Source organism: Capricornis sumatraensis, chromosome 1, assembly GCF_032405125.1.
Source record: "Capricornis sumatraensis isolate serow.1 chromosome 1, serow.2, whole genome shotgun sequence".
NCBI classification, from domain to species: Eukaryota; Metazoa; Chordata; class Mammalia; order Artiodactyla; family Bovidae; genus Capricornis; species Capricornis sumatraensis.
In genome coordinates this window covers 216,995,724-217,020,083 of record NC_091069.1, presented here as the reverse complement: position 1 = coordinate 217,020,083, position 24,360 = coordinate 216,995,724, and the positions used below count along the sequence as shown (strand labels likewise).

The 24,360-nt window shown below is 40.1% G+C and overlaps 1 long non-coding RNA gene across 3 annotated transcripts in view; it reads right to left on the bottom strand.

Moving 5' to 3' along the window:
• LOC138085622 (uncharacterized) overlaps window positions 1-24,360 on the bottom strand; it is a 31,663-nt gene that overhangs the window by 4,410 nt on the left and 2,893 nt on the right. For 2 of the 3 annotated variants that reach the window (XR_011145377.1, XR_011145378.1), the window contains one exon: window positions 23,764-23,853. This is a non-coding gene — a long non-coding RNA (uncharacterized lncRNA). Of the gene's footprint in view, window positions 1-23,562; window positions 23,593-23,763; window positions 23,854-24,360 lie in introns of those variants that run through there. The other variant, XR_011145379.1, reaches the window with a different exon arrangement.

Here is a 24,360-nt window from a genome sequence, read left to right as displayed (position 1 = left end):
CAATTTTGCAATGAATTACTGTCACAGAGAGCAGTGGCTTAGTCACAAGCCTGTCTAAGAAAGTTACACAATCTTAGTGTTTGCTTGTGGACTGAGATATAGAATGTAAAGCCCCAACCACTAATGCTGAAGAAGCTGAATGGTTCTATGAAGACCTACCTACAAGACCTTCTAGAACTAACACCAGAAAAAGATGTCCTTTTCATCATAGGGGATTGGAATGCAAAAGTAGGAAGTCAAGAGATACGTGGAGTAACAGGCAAGCTGGGCCTTGGAGTACGAAAATGAAGCAGGGGAAAGGCTAACAGAGTTTTGCCAAAAGAATGCACTGGTCATGACAAACACCCTCTTCCAACAACACAAGAGAAGACTCTACACATGGACATCACCAGATGGTCAGTACTGAAATCACATTGATTTTATCTTTTGCAGCCGAAGATGAAGAAGTTCTTATTGAAAAATTCAGACTTAAATTGAAGAAAGAAGAGAAAACCACTAAACCATTCAGGTATCACCTAAATCAAATCCTTTATACAGTGGAAGTGACAAATTGATTCAAGGGATTAGATCTGATAGAGTGCCTGAAGAACTATGGATGGAGGTTTGCAACATTGTGTAGGAGGTGGTGAGCAAAACCATCCCCAAGAAAAAGAAATGCAAAAAGGCAAAGTGATTGTCTGAGGAAGCTTTACAAATAGCTGAGAAAAGAAGAGAAGCAAAAGGCAAAGGAAAATAGGAAAATATACCCATTTGAATGCAGAATTCCAAAGAATAGCAAGGAGAGATAAGAAAGACTAGAGATCTCTTCAATAAAATTAGAGATACCAAGGGAATATTTCATGCAAAGATGGGCTCAATAAAGGACAGAAACAGTATGGATCTAACAGAAGCTGAAGACATTAAGAAGAGGTGGCAAGAATACACAGAACTGTACAAAAAAGAGCTTCACAACCCAGATAATCACGATGGTGTGATTACTCACCTAGAGCCAGAAATCCTAGAGTGTGAAGTCAAGTGGGCCGTAGGAAACATTACTACAAACAAAGCTAGTGGATGTGATGGAATTCCAGTTGAGCTACTTCAAACCCTTAAAAATGATGCTGTGAAAGTGCTGCACTCAATATGCCAGCAAATCTGGAAAGCTCAGCAGGGGCCACAGGACTGGAAATCCCAAAGAAAGGCAATGCCAAAGAATGCTCAAACTACCGCACAATTGCACTCATCTCACATGCTAGCAAAGTAATGCGCAAAACTCTCCAAACCAAGCTTCAACAATACATGAACCATGAAATTCCAGATGTTCAAGCTGGATTTAGAAAAGGCAGAGGAATGACAGATCAAATTGCCAACATCTATTGGATCACTGAAAAAGCACGAGTTCCAGAAAAACATCTACTTCTGCTTTATTGACTATGCCAAAGCCTTTGACTGTGTGGATCACAATAAACTGGAAAATTCTTAGAGATGGGAATACCAGACCACCTGACCTGCCTCCTGAGAAATCTGTATGCAGGTCAAGAAGCAACAGTTAGAACTGGACATGGAACAACAGACTGGTTCCAAACCAGGAAAGGAGTACATCAAGGCTGTATATTGTCACCCTGCTTATTTAACTTATAGGCAAAGTACATCATGTGAAATGCTGGGCTGGATGAAGCACAAGCTGGAGTCAAGATTGCTGGGAGAAATATCAATAACCTCAGATATGCCGATGACACCACCCTTATGGCAGAAAGCAAAGAACTAAAGAGCCGCTGATGAAAGTGAAAGAGGAGAGTGAAAAAGTTGCCTTAAAACTCAACATTCAAAACACAAAGATTATGGCAGCTGGTCCCATCACTTCATGGAAAATAGATGGGGAAAAAAATGGAAACAGTGACAGACTATTTTTTGGGGCTCCAAAATCACTGCAGATGGTGACTGCAGCCATGAAATTAAAAGACACTTGCTCCTTGGAAGAAAAGCTATGACAAACCTAGACAGCATATTTAAAAGTAGAGATATTCCTTTATTGACAAAGGTCCGTCTAGTCAAAGCTATGTTTTTTCCAATAGTCAGGTATGGATGTGAGAGTTGGACTATAAAGAAAGCTGAGCACCAAAGAACTGATGCTTTTGAACTGTGGTGTTGGAGAAGACTCTTGAGGGTCCCCTGAACTGCATGGCGATCCAACCAGTTCATCCTAAAGGAAATTAGTCCTGAATATTCATTGAAAGGACTGATGTTGAAGCCGAAACTGCCACCTGATGTGAAGAACTGACTCATCTGAAAAGACCCTGATGCTGGGAAAGACTGAAGGTGGGAGTAGAAGGGGACAAAAGAGGATGAGATGGTTGGATGGCATCACTGACTCGATGGACATGAGTTTGAGTAAGCTTCGGGAGCTGGTAATGGACAGGGAAGCCTGGCATGCTGCAGTCCATGGGGTTGCAAAGAGTTGGACACAACTGAGCGACTGAACTGAACTGAACCTCAGGATGTGCTGACACCATAGGCCTTGAATTTGTGGCAGTGAGATAAAACTACTTGGAGATGACAAACTTAAATTGCCATATTACCAGCAAACTAACTCAGTTAGCTTTCTCCATTCATGCACACAAACAATATCATGTATGTATGCTAAGTTATTTCAGTCATGTCTAACTCTTTGCGACCCTGTGGACTTTAGCCTGGCAGGTTCTTCTGTCCATAGGATTCTCCAGGCAAGAATACTGGACTAGGTTGCCATACCCTCCTCCAGGGGATCTTCCCAACCCAATTAAGGTACTAACAGGTAGTATCTGACTGAGAAACTCAGGAATACCCCATTAAGAGTGTGACCTGTTCTGCTTTGGATCTATCACTTCACCTTCCCACAAGGTCTCTGAGAAAGTATTTGCCCAAAGGAACTAAGCAAAGAGATTATTATCAGCCAAGGTCTTGACTCTAATCTCCAATACAGTAAATTGGACTAAAGGTTGAAAGGCAGAGGCTACTCTATCAATAGTTTTAGGACCAAACACCCTGGATCTAGCAGGATATATAGAAGCCCTGCTTCAACTACTCTCTATATCTAATGCCTTAAATAAAGTTAAGCCTTCACGTCTATGACACAAAGAAAAACCATTTCTAAGAAGAAAAAATATTCATTACTTAGAGCAAGGGTTGCCAAATTTTTTTGTATAAAGAGCCTGAGAATAAATATTTTAGACTTGGTGGATCACACAGAATCTCACAGCTATTGAACCCTGCCATTGTAGCACAAAAACAGCCACAGATGATGTGTAAGTGAATGAGAATAGCTATGATCCAATAAAACCTTATCCTAGCCTCAGGTCACCTATGCTGTATAGCACTTTTCACTCAGTGTAATTGAACCAAAGTTAATTTTATTTCTTACTTGAGATGTCCAGGTACTGTATCAAATTTTTGTTTCTAACTCCTACTGTAGCTGTGCTCCTAATTACAGGGAATGCATTATTACTTATTAATATTTTTTCCCCTCTCTATTCTATATTAGACCATGTTCAACTCAAAAAGAAGACTGAAAACCTTTAAGAAGGCTATGTTCTCATGGCCAACATTACTTATAAAGGCCTGTTTTCCACTTTGGGGGCAGCGGATCATGAGGCCACCATTGGAAGGTGTCCATCATTGCACTGATAGACACCCCAGTTGAAAGGAAACCCAGTTGTTGATGTTCTATGAGGAACCTCCCATTAGACCATGAATAGATGAGAAACTAACTGGATCCACTAATGGCAGGTGGTCAGTCCCTTACTATGGTACCAAGGGGATGGAAAACTTTTCTGACTTCGGATTTTTGGTCATAGGATGGCCAAGCACCTAAAGAAGTCCCTAAAGGCAAGAGGTCACTTATAATAACTCATCCCCCTTTTTAAAAAAAAATTAGAGTTGTCTAGATGGTGGTGGGGTTTCCTGGAGCCAAGAAATAGCCCAGGGAAGTTCTCTGGAGATGATGGGAGACAACAAGATGGAAAGGGTAGAAACTATATTATAGAACTGACCATATGTTTGATAAGGCTCAGGATCAGCGCCAAGTCTGAAGAGGCCTCAATGTCTGATCTATAAGACATCAAGACTGGGACATTGGTTTTATTCTGGTCTTCTCTCCAGAAATGGAAGAAAAGGGTATCTGATGAGCAAAAAAGAAACAAAAACAAAACAAAATAAATGCTGGAAACTCACAGACATACCTATAGATAAAAGTAAGACCTCCAGAGAGCCCCGATGGCTTTTCATAGAATTGCCACAGGATCTCAGAAAAGTCAAGTTGGTAGTGACGGCTATGGTGGTAGTGATGATGATCATGGGGGAGGTGATGGCAGTCCTTCGTGTTGATGCTGACATGGTGTTGGTGGTGGAGAAAGTGACAGTGATGGTGGCAGTGGAGAGAGTGATGCTCTTGGCCAAGGAGGTCATGTAGGTCATGGTGGGGATGATAGTGATGATAGCTTTGTTGCTATTCGTAGTGGTGGTGGTTGAAAGAGGGGGCAAAAACAGACATCTAGTACTTGATTTAGAAAGAAAGTAGGGGTAATAAATTATATAGTGTCCAGCTCCATTATAAAGACTCACAAGGAAAGTAAAAAAAATTCTGACCTTGATCCCTGCCTCAGAATTCAATCTGATAACTTTGAAGTCAGAAAAGAAAAACAGTAGATTCAAACACTGCTTTTAATTGTTTAGTAAAAAAGAGAGACCTATGGCAATTTTTATTTATTTTTTTAATTTTAGGAAGATATGTTATAAGAGTCTTGATTTTGAAGGTGAAGCTTTTTCACCACCTCCACTCATGGTGAAAAGGGTCAGGGCTGCCTTACTGTGTAACTCCAGGAAGTGTTACTCACACATCGGTGTGAATAGCACCCTGGAGGAGTTTAAAGCTCAGAATGCAGCTATGCCTAAGGCATTGGCATGACACAGTAGCCTGTAGTGGTCTGAGAAACTGGGGCAATGATTCAAGGAAGAGCTAAGAAGGCAGAAAGTTCTCAAAAGTTCTTAGTGCTAACAACAGGGAGACAGACCAGGCCCAAAGACACACAGAATCAATAAGAGATTCCCAACAGTGGACAGCAGTCCATGAACTTCAGAAGGACATTGTGTGATATCAAGATTTTAAGTTGATTCCCTTAGTAACACAAGGTAAATACAGGGTAAACTGTATTTTTTTGAATTGTGGTGCTGCACAAGATTCTTGAAAGAACTTTGGACTGCAAGGAGATCAAACCAGTCAATCCTAAAGGAAATCAACCCTGAATATTTATTAGAAGGACTGATGCTGAAGCTGAAGCTCCAATACTTTCGCAACTTGATTTGAAGAGCCAATTCATTGAAAAAGACTCTGATGCTGGAAAGAACTGAAGGCAAATAGAGAAGAGGGTGGCAGAGGATGAGATATTTAGATAGCATCACTGAATCAATGGACAATGAATCTGAGCAAACTCAGAGATAGTGAAGGACAGGGAAGCCTGGCGTGCTGCAGTCCATGGAGTCACAAAGAGTCAGACACAACTCAGCAACTGAACAACAACAACAGCAAACTGTATTTACCTTTTGTTATCCACAAATCTTAAGGAAAATCTTAGAATAATCTTGAGTCTCAAGGAATGCTGGAAAGGAGATTATGTCCACTCTTGAAAGTCATGTAGAGAAGGAATAGGATGAAAGACTACAGGTGATGGACAATTGAGCTGGGATAGAGACATCAGGCAGCCACCAGAGAAGTGTAACCACCAAAAGAATTTAAGCACCTCCTACCGAAATTCAGGGGCATATGCTGGTCTTCTCATAAATAAGTAAGGTGGGAGGAACTGAGTTATTTATTGTGATATTAAAGAAAAGGGTGATCCTGGAAGACCGGAGAACTTGCAAATACTCAGGCACAATGATAATGTCTACTGATGTTTACCGAACATTCATGATATTTATTGAACATTTACTACATGGTACACTCTATTAAATGCTTTGTGGGCCTTATCTCAATTTACAGTGAGAAAACAAGACCTATAATAGATTATTTAGATCACGGGAATGCAGCCCGTGAGTGGCAGAGTCCTATTTAAACCTGTCTGCTAAATTCCAAACTCATACTTGAAAATCACTGGTCTCCAATTATTGTGATGATACATTCCCATAATTAAAAACTTAGGGGCATGCACTATAATCTATGTATATTTATTTATTCATAAATTATATACATATATGTATATACCTTCTCCACTAATAAATTATATGCACTATAAAATAAATATGAAAATAGAGAAAGATGAAGTAAATAATTTTTTTATGTTTTAAAAACAAGAAATGTAGTGTTTTTATATTTATTAAATGTACATACATATTGTTGCTCTCGCTAAAAAAATAATAATATTAATAGCTGGTAAAAGTATATCATGACTATATCTAAATGGAAGATGTCCATCACTGACAAAGCTTACTAAATCATTATAGTAATTTTTTCATTCTTAACCATAGTTTTGGTATGTTTACTAGCCACAGTAATCAAAGAAAAAGATATAAAAGGAATCCAAATTGGAAAAGAAGAAGTAAAACTGTAACTGTTTGCTGATAACCATGACACTATACATAGAAAATCCTTGCAGGATACAACATTAATACACAGAAATCTTTTGCATTTCTATACACTATCAGTGAAAGATTAGAGAGGAAAAGGAAGGAAACAATCCCATTTGCCACTGCTTAAAAAACAATAAAATATCTAGGAATAAATCTACCTACGGAAGCAAAAGTCCTATACCCTGAAAATAAGAATGTTGATGAAAGAAATAGAAGATAACACAAACAGATGGATACATCATGTTCTTAGATTGGAAGAATCAATATTGTGAAAACAGCTATACTACCAAGACAATCTACAGATTCAATGCAATTCCTATCAAATTACCAATAGCATTTTTCACAGAACTAGAAAAAAGATTTTTTTTTTTTTAATTTGCATGGAAACACAAAAGATCCCAAAGAATCAAAGCAATCCTAAGAAAGGAAAAAACAGAGCTGGAGGAATCTGGTTCCCTGGCTTCAGACTATCCTACAAAGCCACAGTAATCAAAGCAGTTTGGTACTTGTACAAAAACGGAAGTATAGATCAATGGAACAGAATAGAAAGTCTAGAAATAAATGCATGCACCTATAGTCAATTAATCTAAGACAAAGGAGGCAAGAATATACAGTTGGAGAAAAGACAGCCTCCTCAATAAGTATGCTGGAAAAACTGAACAGCTACATGTAAAATAATGAAATTAGAACATTCTCTAGCTTCTCAGGTGGTGCTAGGGGAAAGAACCTGCCTGCCAATGCAGGAGACAAAAGAGACGCAGGTTCAGTCCCTGGATTGAGAAGATCCCTGGAGGAAGAAGTGGCAACCCACTCCAGTATTCTTGTCTGGAGAATTCCACAGACAGAGGAGCCTGGTGGGCTACAGTCCATGGCATTGAAAAGAGTCAGACACGACTGAAGCAACCTAGCACACACGCAACATCTAACATACACAAAAATAAATTCAAAATGGATTAAAGTCCTAAATGTAAGGCTGGATACTATAAGGGTCTTAGAGGGAAACAGGCAGAACACTCTATAAATTGCAGCAATATTTTTCTGATCCACCTCCTAGACTAATGAAAACTAAAAAATAAACAAGTGGGACTTAATTAACTTAAAAGCTTTTACACAACCTTGGAAACCATAAACAAAACAAAAAGTCCCCAGAATGGGAGAAAATATTTGCAAATGAAGCAGCTGACAAAGGATTAATCTCCAAAATATACAAGCAGCTCATGCAGCTCCATATCAGAAAAACAACCCAAACAAAAAAATTGGTAGAAGACCTAAATAGACATTGCTCCAAAGAAGACATACAGATGGCCAAAAAGCACATGAAAAGATACTCAATATCACTCATTATTAGATAAATGCAAATCGAAACTACAATGAGATATCACCTCACACTGGTCAGAATGCTCATCATAAAAAAATCTAAAAACGATAAATGCTGAAGAGAATGTGGAGAAAAAGGAACCCTCTTGCACTATTGGTGGGAATGTAAGTTGACACAGGCACCATGGAAGACAGTAGAGAGATTCCCTAAAAAACTAGGAACAAAATTACCATATGACCCAGCAATCCCAGTACTGGGCATATACTCTGAGAAAACCATAATTCAAAATGACACATGTACCCCAGTGTTCATTTTTTCACCCCAGTGTTCATCGCAGCACTATTTACAATCATCAAGACATGGAGTCAACCAAGATGTCCATTGACAGATGAATGGATAGAGAAGATGTTGTATATACGTATAATGGAATATTACTCAGCCATTAAAAGGAATGAATTTGAGTCAGCTGTGGTGAGGTAGATGATCCTAGAGCCTGTTACACAGAGTGGCGTTAAGTTGGCAAGAGAAAAACAAATATTGCATGCTAACACATATCTGTGGAATCTAGAAAAAGGCTACTAATGAACTTATTTACAAGGCAGCAGTGGAAAAGCTGACATGGGGAACAGACTTGTGGACACAGCAGGGGAAGGAGAAAGTGGGACGACTTGACAGAGTGGCATTGACATATATACATTACCATGCGTAAAACAGATAGCTAACGAGAAGCTGCTGCACAATTCAGGGAGCCCACTCGGTGCTCTGTGAGGACGTAAAGGGGTGGAATACGGGGGTGAGGGAGGGAGGCTCACGAGGGAAAGGATATATGTATACTTATAGACTGTGTGGATCACAATAAACTGTGGAAAATTATGAAAGAGATGGGAATATCAGACCACCTGACCTGCCTCTTGGGAAACCTATTTGCAGGTCGGGAAGCAACAGTTAGAACTGGACACGGAACAACAGACTGGTTCCAAATAGGAAAAGGAGTACGTCAAGGCTGTATATTGTCACCCTGCTTATTTAACTTATATGCAGAGTATATCATGAGAAATGCTGGGCTGGAAGAAGCACAAGTTGGAATCAAGATTGCATAACCTCAGATATGCAGATAACACCACCCTTATGGCAGAAAGTGAAGAGGAACTAAAAAGCCTCTTGATGAAAATGAAAGAGGAGAGTGAAAAAGTTGGCTTAAAGCTCAACATTCAGAAAACAAGGATCATGGCATCTGGTCCCACCACTTTATGGGAAATAGATGGGGAAACAATGGAAACAGTGTCAGACTTTATATTTTGGGGCTCCCAAATCACTGCAGATGGTGACTGCAGCCATGAAATTTAAAGACGCTTACTCCTTGGAAGAAAATTATGACCAACCTAGACAGCATATTCAAAAGCAGAGACATTACTTTGCCAACAAAGGTCCTCTAGTCAAGGCTATGGTTTTTCCAGTAGTCATGTATGGATGTGAGAGTTGGACTGTGAAGAAAGCTGAGCGCCAAAGAATTGATGCTTTTGAACTGTGGTGCTGGAGAAGACTCTTGAGAATCCCTTGGACTGCAAGGAGATCCATTCTAAAGGAGATCAGCCCTGGGTGTTCTTTGGAAGGAATGATGCTAAAGCTGAAACTCCAGTACTTTGGCCACCTCATGTGAAGAGTTGACTCATTAGAAAAGACTCTGATGCTGGGAGGGATTGGGGGCAGGAGGAAAAGGGGACGACAGAGGATGAGATGGCTGGATGGCATCACCGACTTGATGGAGGTGAGTTTGAGTGAACTCCAGGAGTTGATGATGGACAGAGAAGCCTGGTGTGCTCCAATTCATGGGGTCGCAAAGAGTCGGACATGACTGAGAGACTGAACTGAACTGATAGCTGATGCATGTTGCTGTAGAGTAGAAACCAACACAAAATTGTAAAGCTATTATCCTCCAATTAAAAATAAATTTAAATTAAAAAAAATTTTTGTATGGAAACACAAAAGCAATCCTGAGAAAGAAAAACAAAGCTGGAGGAATCTGGTGCCCTGGCTTAAGACTATATTACAAAGTCACATCAATCAAAACAATTTGGTACTGGTACAAAAAGCAGAAATAGAGATCAATGGAACAGGACAGAAAGCCCAGAAACAAGTGCACACATATATGGTCAATGAATCTGCAACAAAGAAGACAAGAATATATAATGGAGAAAAGAGTCTCTTCAATAACTGGTAATGGGAAAACTGGACAGCTACATGTAAAAGAATGAAACTAGAACATTCTCTAATACCATACAGAAAAATGCAAAATGGATTAAAGACCTAAATATAAGGCTGGATACTATAAAATGTTTAGAGGAACACATATGCAGAACATTCTTTGATATAAATTGCAGCAAAATCTTTTGTGAGCCACCTCCTAGAGGAATAAAAATTTTAAAAAACAAGGTGGACCTAATTAACTTTACAGGTCTTGCACAGCAAAGGAAACCATAAGCAAAAGGCAACCCACAAAAAGGGATAAAATATTTGCAAATGAAATGACCAAAAAGGGCTTGATCTCCAAAATATATAAACAGCTCATGAAGCTCAATACCAAAAAAAGCAAACAACCCAACCAAAAAATGGGCAGATCTATATAGATATTTCTTTAAAGAAGACATACAGATAGTCAAAAAATACATGAAAAGTTACTCATTATTAGAGGAACACAGATCAAAACTATAAATGAGATACCACCTCACACCAGTCAGAATGGCCATCATAAAAAAATCTATTAATAATAAATGCTAGAGAGGGTGTGGAGAAAAGGGAACCTTCTTACACTGTTGATGGGAATATAAGTTGGCACAACCATTATGAGGAATACGGAGATTTCTTGAAAAAAAAAAAACCTACCACATGATCCAGCTTGCACAAGTTTCTATCCCCATTCATCAGAGGGGAGACAGAAGAAGCGAGAACTGCATTCCCACAGCCTCCAGAATGAAAACCACAATCACAGAAAGCTAACCAAAATGACCACATGGATCACAGCCTGTGTAACTCAGTGATGCTGGGAGCCATACCGTGCGGGGCCACCTGAGATGGACAGGTCACGGTGAAGAGTTCTGACAAAACGTGGTCCACTGGAGAAGGTAATGACTCCAGTAATCTTGCCTTGAGAACCGCATGAACAGCATGGAAATGCAAAAAGATACGACACGGACGACGAGCCTGTCAGTTCAGTAGGTGTCAGAGAAATAGCTCCAGAAAGAATAAAGAGGTTGGGCCAAAGTGGAAATGACGCTCAGTTGTGAATGTGTCTGGTGGTAAAAGTAAAATCTGATGCTGTAAAGAACAATATTGCATAGGAACCTTGAATGTTAGGTCCACTCTGTGTGCTAAGTCGCTTCATTTGTGTCCGCCTCTTTGCGGCCCCATGGACTGTAGCCTGCCAGTCTCCTATGTCCATGAGATTCTCCAGGCAAGAATACTGGAGTGGGTTGCCATGCACCTCTCCAGGGCATCTTCCAAACCAGGGGTCAAAGCTGCATCTCTTACACCACCTGCATTGAGAGGAGAGTTCTTTACCATTAGCGCCACCTGGGTAAATTGGACGTAGTCAAGCAGGAGATGGCAAAAAGAGTGGACATCAACCTTTTAGCAGTGAACTAAAATGGATAGGAAAGGGTAAATTTAATTCAGATGACCATTATATCTACTACTGTGGGTAAGAATCCTTTAGAAGAAATGGAATAGTCCTCATAGTCAACAAAAAAAGTTCAAAATGCAGTATTTGGGTGCAATCTCAAAAGTGAAACAATGATCTTGGTTTATTTCCAAGGCAAACCATTCAGTATCATAGTAATCCATGTCTACGCCCCAATCATTAATGCTGAAGAAGCTGAAGTTGAGCGGTTCTATGAAGACCTACAAGATCTTCTAGAACTACACCAGAAAAAGATGTCCTTTTCATCATAGGGGATTGGGATGCAAAAATAGGAAGTCAAGAGATACCTGGAGTAACAGGCAAGTTTGGCCTTGGAGTACAAAATGAAGCAGGGCAAAGGCTAACAGAGTTCTGCCAAGAGAAGACACTGGTCATAGCAAACATACTCTTCCAATAGCACAAGAGATAACTGTAGAGTTGTTGGACATCACCAGATAGTCAATACTGAAATCAGATTGATTATATTCCTTGCAGCCAAAGATGGAGAAGTTCTATACTGTCAGCCAAAACAGGACCTGGCACTGACTGTGGCTCAGATCATAAATTCCTTACTGCAAAATTCAGCCTTAAATTGAAGAAAGTAGGGGAAACCACTAGACTATTCAAGTATGACCTAAAACAAATCCCTTATTATTATACAGTGGAGGTGACAAATAGATTCAAGGGATTAGATCTGGTAGAGTGCTGAAGAACTATGGACAGATGTTTGTAACACTGTACAGGAAGTGATGACCAAAACCATCCAAAAGAAAAAAATGCAAGAAGGCAAAATGGTTGTCTGAGGAAGACTGACAAATAGCTGTGAAAAGAAGACAAGTGAAAAGCAAAAGAGAAAGGGAAAGATATACCCAACTGAATGCAAAGTTCCAGAGAATAGCAAGGAGAGATAAGCCTTTTTAAGTGAACAATGTGAAGAAATATAGGAAAATGACAAAATGGGAAAGACTAAAAAATTGGAGATATAAAGGGAACATTTCATACAAGGATGGGCACAACAAAGGACAGAAACGGCAAGAACCTAACAGAAGCAGAAGAGATTAAGAAGAGATGGCAACAATACACAGAAGAACTGTATAAAAAAGGCCTTAACGCCCCAGATAACTATGGTGGTGTGGTCACTCACCTAGAGCCAGACCTCCTGGAGTGAAGTCAAGCAGGCCTTAGGAAGCATCACTACCAACAAAGCTAGGGGAGGCAGTGGAATTCCCTCTGAGCTATTTCAAATCCTAAAAGATGATGCTGTTAAAGTGCTGAACTCAATATGCTAGCAGATTTGGAAAACTCAGCAGGGGCCACCGGACTGGAAAGGGTCAGTTTTTATTCCGGTTCCAAAGAAAGGTAATGCCAATGTTCAAACGAATACACAATTGGGCTCATTTCACATGCTAGCAAGGTAATGCTCAAAATCCTTCAAGCTCGGCTTCAACAGTATGTGAACTGAGAACTTCCAGATGTTCAAGCTGGATTTAGAAAAGGCAGAGGAACCAGAGATCTAATTGCCAACATCTGTTTTGTCATGGAGAAAGCAAGGGATTCCAGAAGAATATCTACTTCTCCTTCACTGACTACACTAACTCCTTTGACTGTGTGGATCAAAACAAACTGTGGAAAATTCTTCAAGGGAAGGGGAATACCTGATCACCTTACCTGCCTCCTGAGAAACTTGTATGTAGGACATGAAGCAACAGTTAGAACTGGACATGGAACAATGGACTGGTTCAAAATTGGGAAAGAAGTACGTCAAGGCTGTATATTGTCACCCTATTTAACTTATATGCATAATACAGCATGTGAAATGCTGGGTTGGATAAATCACAAACTGGAATCTAGTTTACCAGGAGAAATGTCAATAACCTCAGATATGCAGATACCACCATTTTAATGGCAGAAAGCAAAGAGGAACTAAAGAGCCTCTTGATGAAGATGAAGGAGGAGAGTGAAAATGCTGGCTTAAAACTAGACATGCAAAAATCTAGGTCCCATTGTTGCTGTTGTCCAGTCACTCGGTCATGTCCGACTCTTTGTGACCTCACGGACTGCAGCACCCCAGGCTTCCCTGTCCTTCATCTCCCAGTATTTGCTCAAACTCATGTTCATTGAGTTGGTGATGCCATCCAACCATCTCATCCTCTGTCATCCCCTTTTCCTCCTTTCTCAGCATCAGGGTATTTTCCAATGAGTCGGCTCTTCACACCAGGTGGCCTAACTACTGGAGCTTCAGCTTGAACTTCAGTCCTTCCAATGAACACCCTGGACTGATCTCCTTTAGAATGGACTAGTTGGATCTCCTTGCAGTCCAAGGGACTCTCAAGAGTCTTCTCCAACACCACAGTTCAAAAGCATCAATTCTTTGGCGCTCAACTTTCTTTACGGTCCAGCTCTCACATCCATACATGACTACTGGAAAAACCATAGCTCTCACTAGATGGACCTTTATAGGCAGTCATGCCTCTGCTTTTTAATATGCTGTCCTGGTTTGTTATTGCTTTTCTTCCAAGAAGCAAGCATCCTTTAATTTCATGGCTACAGTCACCCTCTACAGTGATTTTGGAGCCTAAGAAAATAAAGTCTGTCACTATTTCCATTGTTTCCTCATCTATCTGTCCCATTACTCCAAGGCAAATAGATGGGGAATAAGCGGAAGCAGTGACAGGTTTTATTTTCTTGGGCTCCCTAATCACTGCAGATGATGACTGCAGCCATGAAATTAAAATACGCTTGTGCCTTGGAAAAGTATCACAAACCTAGACAGCATATTAAAAGGCAGAGACACCATTTTGTCAACAAAGGTTCATATAGTCAAAGCTATGGTTTTTTCAGTAGTCATGTACAGACGTGAGAGTCAGACTATAAAGAAGTCTCAGGGCCTACAAATTGATGCCTTCAAATTGTGGTCCTGGAGAAGACTCTTGAGGGTCTCTTGGACCACATGGAGATCAAACTGGTCAATCTTAAAGGAAATCTACTTTGAATATTCATTGGAAGGACTGATGCTAAAGCTGAGGCTCCAATAGTTTGGCCACCTGATTGGAAGAGTTGACTTACTGGAAAAGATCCTGATGCTGGGAAAGATTGAGGGGAAGAGGAGCAGGGGGTGACAGAGGATGAGATGTTTGGATGGCATCACCAACTCAATGCACAGGAGTTTGAGCAAGCTCCGGGAGACGGTGAAGGACAGGGAAGCCTGGTGTGCTGCAGTCCATGGGGTTGTGGAGTCGGATATGACTTAGTGACTAAACCACATGATCCAGCAATCCCACTCCTAGGCATATATTTGGATAAAATCATAATTTAAAAAGATACATGCACCCCAATGCTGATTGCAGCACTATTTAGAATAGCCAGGACATGGAAGCAACTCATATGTCCATCAACAGAGAAATACATTAAGAAAATGTGGTACACATATACAATGGAATATTCCTTAGCCTTAGAAAAGAATGAAACAATGCCATTTGTAGCAACATTGATGGACCTAGAGATTTTCATACTAAGTGATATAAATCAGAAAGAGGAAGACAAATACTATGATACCACTTATATGTGGAGTTTTAAAAAATGATATAAATGAACTTATTTACAAAACAGAAACAGACTTATAGATACTGAAAACAAAGTTATGATTGGTTACCAAAGGAGAAAGGTGAGAAGAGGGACAAACTAGGAATTTGAGATTAATATATACATACTACTATAAATAAAATAGATCACCAATAAGGACCTACTATGTAACACAGGGAATTCTACTCAATATTCTGTAATAACCTATATGGGAAAAGAATCTGAAAAAGAATGGATATACATACATGTATAACAGAATCATCACTTTGCTGTACACATGACACTAACACAATATTATAAATCAACTGTAATATAAATAGCTTTTAATGTTTTAAAGACAAGAACTGTAGTGTTTTTAAATTTATTAAATGTACAAAAATAGTTTTGTTCTTACTAAAAATAATAGTAGTAGCTGGAAAAAATATATCATGAAAATACTCAAATGGAAGATGTCCATCACTGACTAAGCTTAGTAAATCTTAATACCTATTTTTTTCATTTTTAACCTCCTTAGACAAAATTTTCTGTTGAAATTCAGCTAATAAATATTCATACTTCTAGATGTCAGTCATTCTTGCAAACTAATAAAAAGGTGTTGTATTTTTGTATTTTTAGCATATAGCTTTAAATTCCATCGAAACTCTTCATTTAGATGACTTTTAAATGGAAATTTTCACTTCCAAATGTTTCTAAGAAGGTACATGAGAACATTTTTATGTGATATATATATTTTTTTAGAAACAGAATTACATGAAATGGAAACACATCAAAATATTCTTTTTCAAAATGTTTTATCCAAAGTAGATGTCTTGTGAAAAATATTTTTGTGCAATGTTTAAAAGTGAAAAGACAATTTCACTTGAAAAGACAAAATTGCTTGCTTTGTGTTTTCTCAAAAATATCTTCTAGGTCACTAGTGTCAGCTGTTTATCATCAGAAGAAAAGTCAGCAACTTTGAAACATTAGTGTTTTCATAAAATAAAAGTTTATAACTCATTTTTAATGCTACTGTTCTTTCAAGCATTTTTGTCAGAAGATAACCAGTGAACCTACATATGAGACTAAGATTTTCATGGTCACAATTCTCCATACCCAACTTGTAAAATTTTACAAAAATAAAATTATTTAGACAGGGTTTGGCAAATGTTTTCTATAAGAGCTTTGATAGAAATATAATATATTAGGTTTTCCAGATCATATAGTCTCTTGCAACTACTCAGTTCAGCTGTTGATAATACTAAAAAGATGATAGTAAACCAAGGAGCATGGCTGTGGAAATAAAACTTTATTTACAAAAACAGGTATCAGCTGGGATTTGGTTGTGGCTATAGTTTGCCAACACAAGACTTAGGGTGATCTAATCCTTAAATCCACTCAACCAAGCAGAGATAACCTGCCATATGTTACTCCAATAGGGAAAAGAATGCTAGTGTCTCCATCTGCTCTGGGAACCTCTCTCTTTTTCATGAGGGTACCACACCTACCATACACGATGTGTACCCATCCAATAGACAGGCCTGAGTTCAGTTCAGTCGCTCAGTTGTGTCCAACTCTTTGAGACCCCATGAACCACAGCATGCCAGGCCTCTCTGTCCATTAGCCTATGACAAAGTTCAAAGCTGGGGAAACAAGATTTTTCTTAAACAGTTTTAGATTAAAATGAATGTAAATAGATGTTCCAAATTTTTGTCTTTCATCTCTGTTGATCATTTTTTACACCCCACTTTTGAGATCTTCATTCAGAACTATAGCACATCTGCCTGTGAAAGCAGGTCACTGAGATAAAAGGGGAGGTGAAATGAAGGAGCGGGTGTTTACTGCCTCTAACACCGGCCATCTTTCAGACGGTGGGTGGAGTGGGGAGGCTATGTAGTGCCTTCCTTGAAGGACGAAGGTCGAGGACTACAGATGAACCAGTGGAAGAAGAGACAAAATAGGGCTTGGGCTTTGGACAGACTTTCTCATCACTATCCAGACAAAGGCTGTTGTGCTTTTACCACACTCTTTTGTTGTAATTTAATTAAAGGTATGTCTCTACCACTAGACTGGGAGCTCCGGGATGGTATCTTTGTATCATCAGTAACTTTTTTTTTTTTTAAGAAACCAAGTGTCATGAACAGTCAATAAATAATATTTGTTGAGTGAGTAAATACAGAGGTAACAGAAGAAGAGCCACAAAATTTTCAACTCTTTCTTAAGGAATAAGGTTAATGTAAGATTAGCTAAAACAAGACTTCTCTGGTGGTTCAGATGATAAAAGAACCCGCCTGCCAATGTAGGAGACCTAGGTTTGATCCCTGGGTTGGGAAGATCCCTTGGAGAAGGAAATAGCTACCCACTCCAGTATTCTTGCCTGGAGAATTCCATGACACTAACACTTTCCCTTTCAAAATAAGACACATAAAAATATCAGGCAGTTTATGTCTCCAAAGTGTCACTGTGCATCTCAGCACCGCTTCACTGAGGGAGGGAGGGAAGAAATTCCAGTGACTCAGGAGAAAGGGATATTTCACCATCATCAGGAGATGTGCAAGAAGAGATGCAAGGTAAGCGTAAACCAGGTTTTTTTCACAGATAGTTAAAGCGGCAATGATTTAGTTGATTTGATCAACACGGATTGCAGAACTGGAAAATTCTGGTAAAACACAACCTACTTCATCCCAAATTATGCGGTTTGTTTAGATTTACTGAACTGGAAAATGCCAAATCCCTTTTCACTTGGCACCGCATGAATATCATCTATAATGATTAAGGGCAGAGTCCCAGACCGTGTCAAAACACCAGCCAGCTGATGACGTGTGGTCCTTAATCAAGGTGTGGCTTCCCCTGAAAATAAAGGCTAACGCTGTCTTCTGTATTTCATATGTTTGAGCTGGTGTCATTTTATATATCTCAAGTGTTGTTAAGCCTGGACATTATTTGTCAATTAAGACTCTTCCAGTCATGCTACTCTTAGTGAGCCTTATCTATAGGTTTGTGTGCTTTCTCAGCTCAGTTCTCTAAAATCTCCTGCTGAATCAACATATTCATTCTCTTTGGGATAGGGAAATGGACCAGTTTGAAATGGAGTGAACAGAGGTGTGGGTAGAATGTAAAAGTAGGAAATTAATGTTACTTTACAAGTAGCAAAGGACTCAGCTTGGAGGAGGAAAGCTAAACTCTAGTCCCAGCTTTTCTGATAACTTCATCCAAGTTACCCAGCCATTATAGTCTTCAGTTTCCTTATCTGCCAAATGACTGAGTCAGGTCTCTACTCAACCTTCAATGATTCTAAGACAGATGAAGAAATAAGTCTGTCATTAATACTGAAGACCTTGACCTTAGTGACATAATATGCTTCATGAAGTCATGTGACTCAGGGTTGTGACTCTAAAGAGGAATCTCAAAAACAGAAGGTGGGAAATACAAGTCGAAACCCAGATTATTCACTCTCCCTGATCTCCACAGGACTTGCAAACATTTACTGCCTGTATGAGCAGCTCCTCTTGGAGTCAACCAATCTTAGTCTTGATTTCTAGAGTTTTACCTGAATTATTCTTTCTCAGGTTTCTCTCTCTCCACATCCACTAGCCAGTGCCCACACCATAACTCTTTCCTTTCCTCCTCCAAGAATACCAGAAAATGTGTGTTTGCAAGGGCCACCAAAGCCTGCCCTGAAACCTGATCATGAGGACAGGGTACCCTGATCTGGAGTGGGCCCAGTCCTCACCAGTGACCCGCTTTTTAATAGATAACAGACTACCACCTGGAAAGGCCTTCAGGGATAGTTACTCTGGCCTCCTCCTCTGGGGCTCAGGTGGCAGTGCAAGCCAATGGCCCGGGAGCCCAAAGTTCCAACACACCTTTCATCAGTGCTGTGCCAGCTTCCCAGAGTGGGGAACCTCTGCCAAGAATGGGTGGCATTCTCTTCTTGAATGGAGCATTCAAAGCTGCTGCCACGTGTTGAAGGTGAACCCTTTCTGTTCCTTCTGCCCCTCCTTGATCAGGCTGTGCTCTGACTCAGCTTCACATGCAGCTGTTCCCTGGAGTGTTACCATAGTTTTTTTTTTTTCCTAATGAGCCATTTCTCCTTTCTGCAGCCCCACTGGGACTCAAACCTCAGGCCATTGTGCTAATTCCCCAGGCTCTGCCTTGGCTTGGATTCTCACAGCCACCTTGCAGCTGATGGAAATTCCACCTACAAGCAAATTAATTCCTCACACTTCTACTAGATACATATTTAATGCATTTTTAAAATAGATACTGAATGTCATTTCCATGGCTATTGCAGATTATGATGGCAAATTTTTTCAATAAAACTTTTATATGCATATATGATTTATTTAACATGGGGCAGATTTTATTACCATGAAGAATAGAGGTTATAAGCAGTACTTGCTGTCCTCCCTGGCACAGTGATGTAGGAAACCATACAGACTATGCTCTGAACAGAGACATCTGAAAACATTTGATTTCCATCATATTTCTTAAAACTTTTACTAGTAGCTTAAGACTCTTATCAGGCCATAATTATAAATGGACCAGAACATGAAATAGCTGTGAGAGCTAAGAAAAATATTCCTGCTGGAACAAGTTCATTCTTAGAAACCCAGGCCTCTTATAACTTAGAAGATTATAATACTGCATATGCATTAGAAGGTATTTTTCAAGAAAAATCTTTTTTCAGTTCTTCTTCTGAACACTGGTCAGCTCAGTTGTTCAAATCTTCAAATGGATTAGAAATGAGTACACTGTCTTCCAAAAAAGGAGGCCCATTCTAAGAGAAAATGCCTTTCTTACAATATGTCCTAAACTCACTCTCACTGAAGCCATATCCAAGCCTGATTGAGAAATGCCCACACATCGAGCTAGCCAAGAAGACGATTACACACTGATGTTAAGAGCTTTTCCCCTTTTAACATTTAAAATTCTTTCCAGCCAGAACTGTAATGTGTGAGTACACATGAAAAGATCTTTGTATGAAGATTATATATAATTATACTGCAATGCTCTATTTTCAACATGTTTATCAAATAGCTAAGACATACACAAGGTGAAAAATGCTGAAGTTACAAAAGAATATATAGCATTTCCCTAATTCTCCTCTAACCCCTGCTGAGGCAGAATTTTATGAGTTCCTTGTATACCCTTCCAAAGATAATGTGTCTATATTTTTTTAAAAGATTACAGCATAGTAAACATAATTCTTGAATGTTTTTCTCTGCCTTAAAATTTATCTTGGAGCTCAACCTCACTCTTTTCAATGACAATAAAGTGTTCTCTCATATGAATGTTTCATAATTTAGCCAATCCCCTAGTGATGAACATTCGGGCTGTTCAGTCTTTTGCTATTATAAACTATACTGTGATAAACATCCATATGTACACACACACACACACATCTTCCTGCATATATGCCACTGTGTCTACAGAATAAATTTCTACAAGTAGGGTTGTTGGGTCTAAGGATAATTCTTTTTTTTTAAGCCTCATATTACAGCTTGCAGGATCTTAGTTCCTCCTGAAGGGATTGAACCCAGGCCCTGGCAGTGAAAGTGCCAAGTCCTAACCACTGGACCATCAGGGAATTTCAAATAATGCATTTTTAATTTTAGTGGATATTGCAATTTTGACCTTAGAGACTGAACCATTTACCAGCACGCCTTGCCTACCTCCCTCAACTCAAAAAAGAAAAAAGTATGAAAGAACAATGCTTTCCTAATCTCTGCTCTATTTGAGTTTGTATTTGTGGAATTGCTTTAAATACAAAGAGTATCAGAACATGATACAACTGACATAATATTGTCATTCACGTCTTCACTCAAATGTTATTCCCTCCAAAACTTCCCTGAGCACCCAACACACACATCCTCAGGCACACTCTAGCCCATTCCCTTGGTCCCCAACCTTTTTGACACCAGGGACTGGTTTCATGGAAGACAATTTTTCCAAAGACCAGGGTTGGGAGGGATAGTTTCAGGATGATTCAAGTGCATTTCATTTACTGTATACTTTTATTTCTACTATTATTGTTATCAGCTCCACCTCAGATCATCAGGCATTCAGTCCCTGAGGCTGGGAATCCCTGCATTATCCTTTGTGTATCACCATCATTTGTAACTATCAGAGAATTACCTTGCTTTCTTTTTTATCTCCCTCTACCTTGCCACCGCCTACTAGAAGGTAAGCCTTAGGAGGGCAGGAAGCACAATGACCCAGTACTTTGAACAGAATCTGGCACAGAACTGGCACTCAATGTGCATGTGTTGAATGAAGCCCTGGCTTCAAAGGTACCTCTGGTACAAAGGATGCACATATGCGCTGGGATAACGTTCCGGAGCCCTCAAGCAAGAGAGGTGGGTGCTGCTTAGAGGAGTTTTTAACCCATTCTGAGACTATTTTACAGGCCTCAGAGAGAAAACAAATTGGGCTGGTAGAAACCATCCAATTCTTTGATTTGGCCCTGAACAAAAATAAATCACACTATCCTTCATTTTAAGCAAACTATGTGTCAAAGTGTCAAAACACTTTTCAAACATTTGTAAAGTGGCGTAAAGAATGTCAAGCACCATTGCTCTATTAAGAGCCTAGAGAGATCGTAACGAAAAATAAAGCAGCAGTTTTGGACTTTCAGTTCATAAAGTACCCTGTTTTGAGGAAGTTCTGTCTGGCGGTATCTGTTATGGAGGTGATTCACTGAATACAGGTGGTAATAAATGAGTGTTTGTCGAAGGGGTGTTTCTAAATCCTCTAAGGGTTATGCTCTGGGTCCCGGGCGTGGCTGGCAGCCTCAGCTAGGCCTAATTAATTAGATTCAGCTGTGTGGGAAACTATAGTAATGACTGTTGGTATGAACATTTCTTGCCGCCCATTAACTGGCTTGGCACCAGGAACACATGAAAATGTCATTTGAGCTTTCTGGACGTTATATATTCTGGGAGATATAGGGCAATGCCATGTGAATTTTCCCATTGGAAAAGACTTCTCAGTCTTAATGCAGGAAGTAGGTTCATCTTCATTGCTAAAGGAAGTACATTTTTCAGAATTCTTAGAGAAGCCTGCTAACTCAGTTCCTTATATAGCAATTGCATGTAGGCTTTTAGGAGCCAGTGCCAAGTCAAGGGGGAGGCTTCTGGGGTTTAGACCCTTTAATCCTCGTTAGTCACCTTTGCCAATTCTTTAAACAGACAGTGAGTGTTTTCTCAAGCTTAAAGTGTTACGAAAGCACAGCTTCTAGAATAAGTCTCCCAGCTGACCCCTACCTCCAGCTGCAAGTCCCCCACGCACCCCCAAAGAGTAGTCCTGAAGTCACCCCCTGGGCCTGATTCTCCATATCTGAAGACCCTGGAGAAAGCAGCCATTGCAGGGCCATCTGTCCAAAGACAGCCTCAGTTGTCAGCTCTCTACTTCCTCCCTACCAGACATACCACCTCCAGGGAATTCATTCCTGGCAGCCTTTCACAGGGGTTTCCCTGGTGACTCAGTGGTAAAGAATTCACCAGCCAATGCAGGGGACATGGGTTTAATCCCAGATCTGCGAAGATCCTACATGCCGTGGAGCAACTAAGCCCATGCACCACAACTATTAAATTCCGCACGCTCTAGAGTCCGTGCTCTGCAATGAGAGAAGCCGCCTGTGCACCGCAGCTAAGAGTTGCCTCTGCCCACTGCAACTAGAGAAAGCCCGCACAGCAACAAAGACCCAACAGTCAAAATTAATTTTTTTAAAAAAGATGTAGGGACCCAAGTTGATCTGAAGGATTCTAGATAATTCCTTTTCATATATTTTTCAGACCTTTTGTAAAATATCCTTCAAAGAAAAATGAAGGTTATATTTATGTTTAAGAAATATACACGCTTTTGGAAAAAGGTAACGCTAAAATCCTGTCCCACTTAAGATTATCCAATATATTTCTGTACAGGTTGTCAAACATCTGTCTGCCTGCCTTAGATTTTCTGTCCAGAAAGTAAGAATTTTCCCACAAGTGACTTAAATTGCCTAAGGGGAAAAGGTGGAGAGAGAGACACACTTCCTGGCATGTGGAGTGAGGAGTGAGGTTATGATTCCCACTCATATGATCCACTGAATCTTTCTGAAACCAAATGCCCTCTAATTAAGAAAGCTGCCCCGTAGAAAGGCTCATTTCGCCAAGCCCAGCTTAAGTCCTCCCCTTTGAATGAACACCAAATAAGACCCGGTGCCTCCACTCAGTTGTGCAGAGGTGAGGGCACAAGATTAAGGACGAAGCTTTCTCTGTAGTTTTAAATCCTCTTCAGAACTGTTCTGTCAAGAACCTGTGGATGGGTTTCCAGGGCAGCCATGACTATAGTCTAACCCTGCATCAAGTTTGTATGAGAAAAGCCCATATGCAGTTATTACCTTGGTCAGCTGGGGCCACCAATACAGGATGCTCAGTGGCCTAAACCAACGGTCCTCCACGTTTTGGGCACCAGGGACCTGTTTCATGGAAGACAATCTTTCCATGGACTGGCGATGGGGGATGATTCAAGAGCATTACATTCATTGTGCACTTTATTTCTATAATTGTTGCATCAGGTCTACCTCAGATCATCAGCATTAGATTCTGGAGGTTAGGGACCCTTGACTTAAACAAATTTATTTTCTCACCATTCTGGGGGCTGGAAGTCAAGATCAGAGTGCCAGTTTGGCCCGACTCTGGTGAAGATTCTTCCTGATTTGTGAATGGTCATGTTCTTACTGTGCCAGAAAGAGAAGAAAGAGACAAAAACATGAGGGCCCCACCCGAAGGCCATACTCCTAATACCACCACTCTAGGAGGTACAAGACTCACAGAGGCACAAGCCAGCCAAGGCCCAACTGTCAGCATTGAGGCTAACACACAGCCCAGATTCCTCATCCTTCATCTAATATTTACTGAGCCCCTACCATGAGTCAGGAGCAGGTCTAGGCACTGGCCATACAACGGCCAAGAAAATATCAACATTCCCTGCCTTTGTAAAACTTCCAGTTTATATATTCCACCAAAAGCCTGGCCCTCAATAATTCCAATACAGAGCTAGAGGCTTTGACAAGCTGAGCTTCTGAGCACACAATCAGTGCTGCATTTTTAAAATGTGCATTGCCTCATGTTTCTTCCCTTTGTCAAATTTTGAGCCACCCTGGGAGTACATGCTGTTGAGAGGCGAAGCTGCCCAGGGTGTGAGCAGAGGCCCAGGAGCCTCACCCCGTGAGTGCTGCTCGGTC